Below are 12588 nucleotides of genomic sequence, written 5' to 3'. Positions count from 1 at the left end.
GTGCTGCCCTTGTAGAACTCAGCAGGTAGGAGGCTGAAGACAAAACTAAAGTTTGTTGGCTCTGACTCCACCCAATTTTGGTCTCCCTGCCTTCTGCCCTTCCAATCATAATGGGCAGCAGCTACCACTGATGCACTGAGAACAAAAAGCAAAGTTTTGCTCTCCTGAGCAAGTTGACAAGGAAATGTTACATTTCCATGGAGTTAATATGAGTACAAATGAATAGGAAGCTCAAGGTGGTTTTTTTCTTAAATGGTTGGAGATCATTCAAGGATGAATTTGAAAACTTCAGCTCCAAAGTAGGATCCCTGCCCATTAAGATATGTCAATGTCAATTAATCATTAGATCTTGTCTCTTCTAATGGATGCCACAGCGGAAAGTGTATTATTTTATCTATCCACTGCACACAGATACAGCTAGAAGAATGAGGTGCTGGGAGAAATGTAACTGCATAATTAGAATACTTGCATTAAATGTACTTTGAGAAAAATTACTATGTTCAACAGGCCAAAATACAAAACTTGCTTTATATCTGTAGTTATTCATGCTAGCAAATTTACAGATGGATTTTAACAAGGTTCTCTACTGGGGCCCCTCTCCACCTTTTGCTACTTTATAGGTCATAAGGTCTTCTAAATAGAATAGCCTGCTTATGCAGTCATAATAGGTTCCCATCAACCTCAGTCTCATTAATGCAATTGTGGCCAATCTAGTTAAGGATTAAAGCTCAACACTGTCACTCTTGTTAGAATTAATGACCCTTAATTGCGTAGCAAATTCCCCTTCAAATGGATCACGTACTTATGCCAAACTGGGAAGGAGAAAACAAAGTCACCATGCGACCTCAAAAATCATGACTAGGCACCGTGACTCCACAGCCTGGGTCTTCCAAGAGCCAACTATGCCACTGGTGTAGTTCTCATCTCCAACTGTAGAGCCTCCCTCCTCTCATGGCTTAACAACACAGAGACAAGAGTGGAGGTTGCCATCTGTGAATATAATTCTTCCCAGCATTTGTAGGACCTTGAGCTCTGGTACTTAAGGTAGCCAACACACACCCTCACCTTCAGTCCCCAAACTCTCTCAAAAGTTTCTTGCTTTCAAGCTTGTTCTCAGATGTGTCTACGAAATTACGATTGATAGGCATATTACAATTAAAACCTGAAAGATCAGGAGAATACATTTGCCATTCTGGTTTTTGTTATGAACATTTAATAATAGTTGACTTCTAAGACCTATTATGAATTACATTTTAACCCTTTATCAATTTAGTGGCTTAGACTTAGTGAACCTAGTAGAGTTCATTTTGTAATTATGTACAGCAGAGTTTCAACAGTTGAAAGTGACCCAATCAAATCAACCTTTTTCTGGCTTATGTTTGGGTTATGCAAGTAATTTCCAAATTAAGTTATTTGTTTCATTGTTTCCACAATGTATATAAATTAGAATTAGGAGCTATAATCTTACAAACCACATCTTGTTTAACAGTTCCTACTGGAGAGGGGATATATAGAAAAGTATTTAACGTATCGATGACGTTTTTGTGGAATGCATTCCTTAGTGAGGTGAGCCTGTCCCCTTCATTACTGAACTTCAGTTGAAATTTAACAACATCCTGTTAACCCAAGCATATTATTCCTGTCACTGATCTATCAATCACCTTCTAAGAAACTGCCTTGGCGATGTACACTGAAGATAATCAGAAACAGCTCAAAGAACAAAAACAGCAAATACATTTAAAACAAAACTGAAACCATACAAAGTAAACACTCATGATAAAGACCTATTTATCCAGTTGGGAAAATCTGTGGCTGATATCTTCAATTGTTTTTGGACAGTGCAGGTGTCTGTCAAGTAAGACAGGAATGATATTCCACAAAACGGGGGCAGCCACATTAAAGCCCTGCTGGCTGAGAGATACTGGCTGTGGCAACAGTGAATTAAAAACACTGATTTCAAATGGTTTTATATTTGATTTTAAATTTTACCGTTTTAACATTTAGCTGTTTGGCATCTTGGGTTCCTCTGGGAGGAATAGCAGGAAACAATTCTTAATAAGTATATTTTGGAACATGGTTCTTCATATTCCAGCAGTTATGAGGGACAATGGGTAACCCTTACTACTTGTACTCTGCTTGTTCTAGTCTCTCAACTGTATCTTTATTATACCCACATTCTACATTTTTTCCCCAGAGGCTGTTATCTAACTGTTCTAGACAAACAGAAACCAAATTCTTTTCTCCCCCCCCCCCAATAATTTTATACCACCGCTACATAGAAGTGACTTAGTCAAGACAGTAGTTTAAAATACAACACATACAACATCAACCATGTACATCAGCATCCTGAACCAGCTGTAAGCTCCCTCAAGCGATAAATAAATTTTATGAAATAAAATAAATCCACAACAGCCAGACAATGGTGCTAAAAGCTTGGTACTAGTAACCAGAAAATGCATGTATGAACAAATTAGGAAGTGTCAAAAATCTGCTAATCCAGATTCACTGCCCTCACACAGAAGTTCATCTATTTATTTATTTAATTTGATTCATATGCCACCGTTTATCAAAAGATCCACATTTTATGCACGTTTTACAGAATTTCAAAACACTTCTATTAAAAACTACATCAGAACATCTATATTTTTCCAAATGTCTGCAGTCACACTGAGGGAAGGGTATGTGCATTTTGATATGTAACCATACACATGACATTTCCCACTGAAAGATGGACAGCTGGACAGACCATAGCTACTGTAAACACAGATAATCTTTTGGCAAAATAAGAAAACTGCTTCCCTTCTGATCCTGATTGGCATTGTCATAATTACTTATTGAAATAGACCACACACACACACACAGCATTTTTCTCACTCAGTAATTTAACATGTTTCTCCTGAAGGTGCTTATCTTTACACAGAAATTGAATGCTATGGGAAGTCTTTCCTTGATTCCACCACCAAAATGAATTCAGTGGAGATGAACGCTAGGTAAGTCAATGTTTCCCCCTTTTCAACATTCTAGCCCAGGGCTGCAAGAGGCAACAGAAGAAGGCAAGACTACACTCTCTCTCTCTCTCTCTCTCTCTCTCTCTTTAACATGATAGTTTTCTACATGCAAGGAATTTTTAATAAGACACTCAAATGTGGGGAACCTTTTCTGCAAGGAGTCACAGTGTGGCATCGATATGTCTTTAATCAGACTGTTAACTTTCATCCATTGCCACTACTGATTAGTTGAAGCCATAGGCTACTAAACAGTTACAACACTTGACGCAGAAAAGCATTTCATCAGAGAGCTTGAAAGAGAGGTAAATAAAATATGAAAAGGAAAAAATGCTATTTTGATATGAAAATTTATAGGGTAACTGGAAAGTTATCAACCTAACCCAAACAAAACTCAATTCCAACTCAAATTCTCCCTCGCTTGTGTGGAAAAACAAGTACCAGTGAATTCAACAGACCTTATTCCCAAGTTTATGTAACAATAAAGCCTTAGAATCAGAACTTCAACATCTCTCATCTGCAAGCACTAATCTGTTTTCCAAATTGTAACTGGATTAATCCTTTATTATATCCCAAAGTAAAAGGCTGGTGGCTTTGCTCTATTGCCTTCTCACATTTTTAACAGAACATTTGAGAAATATTTTGTGAGGCATGTTAAAATCTTTCTCTAATTATGTATTGGAAATATGTTAGAAATATTCATACAAAGAAATCAGAAATTTTGATTTCTAACTCTGACCTCAAGAAGGGAGGGTCATCAACAGCTCAGAATCAGCTAATTTTTGCAGATTGTATAGGTACTACTGATGCTTCATTTACGTTTGTGAAATATCTAGAGTTCTTGTATTTTTTACTTTGTATTTTTTGTTATCTTGATAGTTAGCGCTTTGTATTTGTGTTCCATATTAAAATAGCCATTGTTACCAATCACTGATACAGATTGACTCCCCCCCCCACTTTCTTGCAATAAAATTCCCAAAAACAATTCTTCCTCAAAGCAGACTATTTCAGCATATGTAAGCTACCTTTCCTCACTATCTGCATTTTTATCCTTGCGTATATTAACTTGGTTAGTGGACCGCATTAGAAACTGCACATGCACACTATGAAAAACATGTGCACATTTGTGTATGTACAGATCAATCTAAATCAACAAAACCACCATAACCATAAGGAAATCAGCTAAGCTAAAACAGTTAAAACTGTAGTTATCTGGGACCACCACCACAAAAGTCATAATCCAGCTACCAACAGGTGTCTGCTTGGAGAAATATCCTCTACCTGCAAATTTCTTTTTAAATCTTTTGATTATCATACCAAAGTCTAAAAACAAGTTCTCTGTTCAGTATTTTTTTAAAAAAACGACTATGCCCAAGAATTCCCTAACCTGAAAACTCACATACCACATTGCTAACTTTGCTTTGCCGGAGTAAATACCTTTACTATCTCCAAGAACCTTGAACTTCATCACAGTTCTTGTGAGCCAACCCCCTTCACCTCTTCCCTTTCAGTTTATTGTTCAACTATGCTCTTTGGGACTTTGTTACTGCTAATATCAAGGGACATCTTATTTTACTTTGCTTAGCTTTGGTTTGTGCTTGCCTTCACTATTTTCTACATTGTTACTGGCCAGAATTCTTAGAAATACAGTCATACCTTGTGTTGCATTAGGTTCATGTTGCGTCTTTTCGGCTTGCAAACGCGGCAAACCCGGAAGTGTATACTTCTGGGTTTCCCCATGCGCCCAATTGCAGAAGCATTCTGCGCGCTTGCACAGAAGTGCCACTCTAGTTGCAACTTTTCAGGGTGCGAACAGCACCCAGAATGGATTGTGTCCACATTGTATTTCTTTAGGTTGCTTGCAAGGGACCATCCACCCACCCAACAAAGAGTTGCTTTTCTGCTTTTCAGCATCCCAGGGAGTACAGTGGTACCTCGGGTTACATACGCTTCAGGTTACATACGCTTCAGGTTACAGACTCCGCCATCCCAGAAATATTACCTCGGGTTGCTTCAGGATGAGAACAGAAATCGTGCTCCAGCAGCGCAGCGGCAGCAGGAGGCCTCATTAGCTAAAGTGGTGCTTCAGGTTAAGAACAGTTTCAGGTTAAGTACGGACCTCCGGAACGAATTAAGTTCTTAACCCGAGGTACCACTGTATTATTTCCATCCCCAAAGGTAGTAGTCCTAATGAAAGAAAGAAGAGGGGCTAGGTTTTTTTTTTAAGAGTTGAATATGGTTTGAAAACAAAATTGCTACTTGAAATGTGTACACATCCACTTTCACCTCTGAAAGAATAAAAACCATCTCTGAGCAGAGGCACACTGTGAGAAGCAAAATATCTCAAATCACTTTCATCTCTTTAAAAATTATGTCTCCAAATAAATTTCTACCCAACAAGTTATAAAGCTATTTTTCCCAGTACTGCAATTATTTCAAGGTTGTACATCGTTGGTTTTTTTTAAAAAAAAAATACACTGAGGGGAAAGAAAGAAAACAGAACATAAAACCAAGCAAACGTGCATCCATAAAGACAAGAAATAGTTGACCTATACAGTTGAAAAGTATGCCAAATCTATAGAATCACATAAGAAGGTAAACCCAGTCTCTTTTTCTTGATGAATATTGCAATGAACCAAAAAAACCCATACCATTTCTGTAAGAAGTCACTCCTGTTCCCATATCAATTTCTATGTTCATTCATCTACCCACCTTTCACTACCTACATCTATAACTTTCACCAATTAATTTGATAGCTCTAAGAGGATTAGACTAATTTATGGAGGATAAGACTAGCAATGAATACAATTCATGGTCACTATATGCTACCTCTAGGATCAGAGACAGAATGTTTCTAAGTTCCAGTTGCTGGGGAACAGCACAATAATGCTATTGCCCTCATGTCCTGTCCCTGAGTTTCCCCTCAGACATCTGGTTGTGGGTAAACAAGATAGGCCTTTTGTCTGATTCACCATTTGGTCTCAATGGTCATATCTATCATTTTAAGTGTATCAGCTGCTTCTCAATAGCTGGCGGGAACAAGTTTTGTTACGACCAACATATTCTCTGGCAACAGTTTAGGCCTTCTATAATGAACACCTTCAAGGTATCCAAGAACTAAGGTGATTTAACTCAGTTTCCCTTTGCTTTGTTAGCTATCACTTCAAGAATAATTGCAAAAATATCTGAATGCTTTTTAGGTTTCCTCCATCTTACAAGCAAGCAAGCAACTGATAAATAATAATAATTTCTTATTTATACCCCACCCATCTGGCTGGGTTCCCCAGCCACTACAGGCAGCTTCCAGCAAAAGAGTAAATATACATTATTAAAAACCTCCCTAAACAGGGCTGCCTTCAGATGTCTTCTAAACGTCAGACAGTTGTTTATTTCTTTGACACCTGATGGGAGGGCGTTTGACAGGGCAGGCGCCACTACCGAGAAGGTCCTCTGCCTGATTCCCTGTAATTTCACTTCTCGCAGTGAGGGAACCACCAGAAGGCCCTCGGTATTGGACTTCAGTGTCCGGGCTGAACGAAGGGGGTGGAGATGCTTCTTCAGGTATAAGCAAATAAAGTTCAAGTATTAAAATTCAATTTAATCCCTGTAACCTGGAAAATAATGTGCTCAGCTTGGTTCCAACAAGCCTGAGTTTGCAGGCGCAGCTAGACCTGGCAGAAATATGCATGACAAACACTATATACCCAACATGTGAAAGTATTAACCACGACCCACCAAAAATCCAGTTCAGTCATTACATTATCATATGCCCTCTATAATTGATTTTATCCTGCACTTCATTCAAGTGAGCCTAGGCTAAACAAAGTTTTCAAGGAACAACTGTGCTTGTGCTTCCTTCCTTAGCTTTAAATTCTGTAGTCACAAATTAGTGCAAGAACTGATGTAGAAATGCTGGCTTAAAGAAACTGTGCTTGGAATGAACTCAGGTGTGTAACTTAGATGGTAAACAACAGTCTCCATGTATCCAATACCCTTAACAAGCTGCCAAAAAACAAATCACATTTCTTTCCCCATGTCTACCAGTGATGTGGAGAAGGGGAACCCATGCTATCATATCCCACCACACATTTCATTAGATTATGTCATGGAGGAGCAGAAAGAAAGCCAGACATGAGTGGCAGAAACACACTGTTTTTGGTGGCAGTCATGTGGCTTTTCGTAACTTCTCATTTCACCCTCCGAAACATGCAAGTCCAACTGGAGTAAACTGGGGGGAAATCCAGCTGAAGAAAACAAGACTATTGATTCATCTTCTTGCCCATAATTTATATATTTAGATTTATATATTGATTTTCTGCCTAAATAAGTAAACTTCCAACAAACCAAAAGTTAACGTACTAAGTGCTTCTTAGCTTTCCAGAAAATGCTACTTGTTATCCTACTTGTTTATTAAACAATGAACCCATCCTGGCAGTTATCAAGATCCATTTTGCACCTTCAGCATGATGGCAACTGTGCAAAACAGTGTGCTTCTCAACTGGTCAATGCTATCGCATGGAGCTGGCCGGCTCTGCAACGTTCAGGAATCATCTTGTGTGACAAACATTCTGAAATAATCCAGGGGAATACACTTGGCAGTCTGAATGTTTTCTCTCCAATTCAACCATTTTAGAAGATTTGCATTTGCCCGCTGATACATCAAAATCCTCTTAGCAGCAATATTACATCAGGAGTTTACTTTATCTATTACAAGCCCAGCCCCATCACTCCTCTTCTCAATACCCCACTTTTGTAAACATGACCTAGATGTACACAGCAGCATTTAATATACCTAAACTTAGCCAGTCCACCAAACAATTCATCCTATTACAAACTGTGACAGAAGTGCAAGTGGAAGAATGATTGACAGTAGGGGAGTGGGGTGGAATATTGGGCAGTTAGAGCAGACAAGTGGTAAGGAAAGTTGCTTGGAAAATGGCAGAGTTGTAGTTGCAAAGGAAAGAGAGGGAAAGGGGGGATGAAATGGGAATAATAATGAAATCATATGTAAGAGTTGGAATAGCAATTATAAAAGGTCAGTAAATCAGAACTCAAGACTTCTGAATAAAATGACCACTTCTGAACATTATGTTCCAAAGTAAATATAAGCTAATATTTTAATTGTACTGTATTGTGTTGTGTTGTGTTCTGGTAGGATGTTGTGATAAACTTATCTCACCCATGTGTCTTGCACAGATGCACTTGAGTAAGAATATAAATGGAGAATCTCACTGCTCTCTACAAGTCAGAAGGTAGTGCCAGCTGGCTGGACTCAGCATAGCTGGGGAGAGACTAACCTTGGTAACGACTGCGAGACAAGCTTCTTATGGGGGATCCCAGAAATGTGACAATACACTTATCAGTAAGTTTGGCTTACTGCACGCAGTATATAAATATGCTAAGATTAAGGCTGCTAGACAGTAATAATTTATATGTTAATGAGGTCTGGCCACAATGGCCTTTCACATCTCCAAGGTCAGCGACAGAAAGCACTTTTCTTCTCTAGAAACTAGACTGCATTGCACTTTGATAGCAAAGGTTCTAACCTCAAACACGTATATCCCAGAATTGGAGTCTATGCTAATCATGACCACTGCGCTTCACAATTGCTGTTTATGACATCTACAGTGGCAGAAATACCACATTATGACACCTCAGCATGGCGGTTAAGCCAGTAATATTGTATCCATATGTAGCTATGGGCCAGAGATTGGGAAGAAAAGACCTGCCTAGGGCTGCCCAATGAGTTTGTAACTGGTTTCAAATTTGCTTCTGGAACTCTTAAATTTATTATCATCATCCAAATAATTTATATAAATTTAAACCAGATTCAAACTCCATTCAGGAGCAAAGCTACTGCCAGCTGAGCCAGCCCAAGCCTAGCAGAGGGAGAACAAGACTTTAAAATATAGTTTGACTTGCATTACCCTTTTTTATGGTGCATATTCTGCCAGCTTGCCAGGACATGTGAACAGAACCAGGATCCACTTTAAGTTCCCCCTGCCAAGTCCTGTCCTCACCATGTCTGCTTTTGAAGATTTACACAAGTCTCAGTTCAAACAGCTTCAGCATGCCTGGCTAAATTGCTTTGGTGTATCTTCAGCTGAGCCACAGTTGGGGACTCAGCCAGAAAGGTGCTACATCCTAACTTGTTCATCCTGGTGGATCTTTAAGACTGCCCCCTAACAGGTTTCCATTAAAAGGTTCTTGCTTGTCTCTTTTAATCAGCCCCTGATCAGTTTCAGGCAAAACTATAAACATTGTGCAAAACACTGCAGCTGTCAGTTCTGCTAACATGCTGCTGCTATAAGATTTGCAAGCACAAAAGCTTGCAAAATAAAAGCACCCACTCTTTTTCCCCTATAAATTATGATTAGACATAGCTCAAGAACTACCTTTGTGGATTAGACAATGGTCCATTTAGTACAACATTCCGTGTCTAACAGCTGCTGGCCACAAGCATGGCATTCAAAAGAAATATATTTTCTTGTCAATTAGCAATTCTGTATTTATATTTTGCTTTTCTAGTCAAGGCAGATCTCCCCAGTGGCTAATTAAAAACAATCCATTAAAAGGACCTTTCACCTTGACACAGCCTTTCCTAACCTGGCACCCTCCAGATGTTCTTATCTACAACTCCATCAGGCTCGGCCAACATAGCTGATGGTCAGGGCTGATGGGAGATGTAGTCCAAAACATCTGGATGACATCTGTCAGGGAAAGCTGCTGCCCTAGCGCTGAAAAATGTCAATGGTATCTCTAGGCATTTTCTTTCACTGTGAATACTTGTGGAATCCTAATACTTTTTCAGTTTCAACAGCACACCAAGGGGAAAAAAGCTGTCTAAAAATCTTGACTTTCAGGAGACCTCTCTACTTGCTTTTCTAACTACAAAATGACATTATTTACTCTTCAATCTCACTACATCATCTCTTTGTAACTGTGGCTCAGCCCTAACTTTACTGTAATGCAACTTTCATTTTTGTCAAAAATCCTTCACAGCATCTCACTTTCTCATAATCCTATAGCTTAGTTTGTAATTCACCACCTTTGATTCAAACCCTTTAACCATTTTAACTAAACAGATTATCTCCCCTCATTTCTTATCTTTCTCCCTGCATTTTCTGCAGTTTTCCTCATTTTGTTTTAACTTTTCTTCTGACACACTTCTCATAATTTTCTCTTTCCTTTACCTTTATTTTCCCCTGCAAACATTCATTTGAAAATATAGCCCAAACATCTTCAGCAGCAAATCTTCAATAATTAGAAGCTCTGAGTTGAATCCAGAGCTAGGCTGTTCTTCCCAAATGCCGCATTTATTGATCAGTAATCCCAATTTGTTTGCACAAAGTTTGTGGTAAGGTTATACAACACCTGTTGTTTATTCACCATTCATTCTGGTTTGTTTGTGGTGAAGTCACACGATGTCACATACAGCAATTGTTACCTCACAGTTATCAGTGCATTTCCCTATCAATTTCCTTACTGCAAAAGTCTATACCTGGAAAATAATATGCCTGGAAGTGACTTAAGTCATACTTTGAGAAGACCCACTGAAATCAGTGGGACTTACGTTAGCCATAACTAAATTCTATTGAGTTCACTGTGTCTGAATTCAACCCTATACTCCTGCAATGTCTATAATGGTTCCAGCTTCCCCAACCCATTTTGAGATTGTAATTTATTTTACCTGCTTAAGAGTCTAGGTTTATCTGATATAGTAGACATTCTATGTTAAGTAAAACTACATAACTGATCATGAACCAAAGTGGTCAAATATTTTTTAAAGGATTCAATTATTAATACGTTGTGTCTAAATAACTGCTTATCTTATTCCTTAATCCATGCAAATTAACAACATTGTAAGAAGAACATTGGACTGCATCAAGTTAAAGGCCCATCTAGTCCAGCATCCTCTTCTCATAGTGGCCAACCAGATGCCAATGAGATGCCCACAAAATCAGTAATAATACTGATTAAGCATTAAGACACTGAATGGGTCCATAACAGCCAAGTCAGAAACCGCTTAGAGGTTTTCTTACAACCAAGCAGTATTTAAATTGCTAAATAAATAAATAAATAAATTGTTAAATAAATAAATCAGTCAGCAGTCATAAAAATCTGCATCAATAGTAGTGGTAAATTCTGCAGTAGTAAGGTCAATAGTGGAGTCAATAGTAACAATAAATTCAATTCAAAAAAATACTGTTGATTAGTAGTCATAACATTGAAAAGATTAGTTGTTATAATAAGTTTAACAGCTATAGTAATTATCAGTGAGTTCAACAGCAGTAAAATCAATTATGTCAGTGAGTAGTAAGTAGAAGTTTCAGTTGAGCAGCACCAATTAGAAATAGTTGTAATGTTTTTTCCCCAACTGGGTAGAAAAGATGCATACCATATAGACACTTCATTTGACTACGGAAGAATTGTGCTCACACAAAGTATCTTGACTCACTGTAATTAATCATTGTCCACAAGCTTTTTCTTTTGTTCACCTTTAAATACAAGACCTTGCTTCAGCATTCACTCTTCCTATATGTATAACTATATGAGCTACCAGTAGAGGGAGCAGAAATTCGCTTTTCCACCAATCAAGTTAGAAAACCTCCTAAAGCTTATGGATGCAGTCCTGTATTGACTTTTCCACATCACCCATTACTCAGTTCTCAAGCGTGCACTTATGGCTGCACTTGCACTGCTGGAGAGATCCCAAGGCACTTCCTCAGTACCAGAAAAATTATTCAAGGTAAGGACCCAGAAGTGTCCCCCCCCCCAACACCCACTGCTGGCTGCTTCAGACCCCCTTTGCCTCCTAAAGGATCAATCAGGCTGTGATCCCCATGTCAGCCTTGCAGATGAGACAGCTTGATGGGGTTGGTTACTGCTCCTGCATTGATATCCCAAGGCACTACCTTTAAAATATTTGTACCCTGCTGTTTTACCCAAGGAAGATCTCCATGATGGCTGGCACTATTAAAAACTGTTCTATTAAAATGGTTAAAGATAAATGCATATCAACACTAACATACAAAAGGAGCAGCTAGTTCGTTAATCAAATCAAGATCACCCTAGCAAAAATGAAGGTTTTTAACTGGCCCCGCAAAACCTAATAATGTATATTTTTGAGAATGAAGCCAGATTCTGCTCTTCCACTTGATCTAAAGGTGCTGTCACATGAAGTAAGGCCTCAGAAGAAGTTCTTAATATATGGGATGATTTTTATCGGAGTTGGTTGCTATTTATAGCAAAACTCCTGTGATCATGATCAGTAGAAACCTGCCTATGCGTCATATATGCAAACTCTTGTTAACCAGTATAAAAACCCGCAATAAGCTTTCAAATCACAAAAGCAGTTTAAAAGTACAGGCTTTAGTTTCTTTTCCTCATTGAAGTCTAGTACAGGGCCAAGCAACAGCTGCTGAGATTACGAAAGATTGGGAGGTGGGGGAAACCAGAAGCGGAATTCTGTGACAGACTGTGGGCTCAGTTTTGCTGCTGGAAATGGATCCCTGTATTCTTTGATTCTATGCTAACCACGCAGGGACGCGGGTGGCGCTGGGGGTAAAACCGCAGCGCCTAG

General features: G+C 38.7%; 1 protein-coding gene across 5 annotated transcripts in view; it reads right to left on the bottom strand.

The window, feature by feature from the left end:
- NDRG1 (N-myc downstream regulated 1) overlaps positions 1 to 12588 on the bottom strand; it is an 82577-nt gene that overhangs the window by 29099 nt on the left and 40890 nt on the right. Inside the window, exon 1 of one of the 5 annotated variants that reach the window (XM_053395269.1) lies at positions 10199 to 10373. The exons of the other annotated variants lie outside the window; for them this stretch is intronic. The gene's annotated coding sequence lies outside the window, so the exon portion shown is untranslated. Of the gene's footprint in view, positions 1 to 10198; positions 10374 to 12588 lie in introns of those variants that run through there. 5 annotated transcript variants of the gene reach the window in all.

This window comes from Podarcis raffonei, chromosome 7, assembly GCF_027172205.1.
Source record: "Podarcis raffonei isolate rPodRaf1 chromosome 7, rPodRaf1.pri, whole genome shotgun sequence".
Taxonomy (NCBI): domain Eukaryota; kingdom Metazoa; phylum Chordata; class Lepidosauria; order Squamata; family Lacertidae; genus Podarcis; species Podarcis raffonei.
The sequence above is the reverse complement of the archived record's forward strand: the minus strand, read 5'-3'. Positions and strand labels throughout refer to the sequence as shown.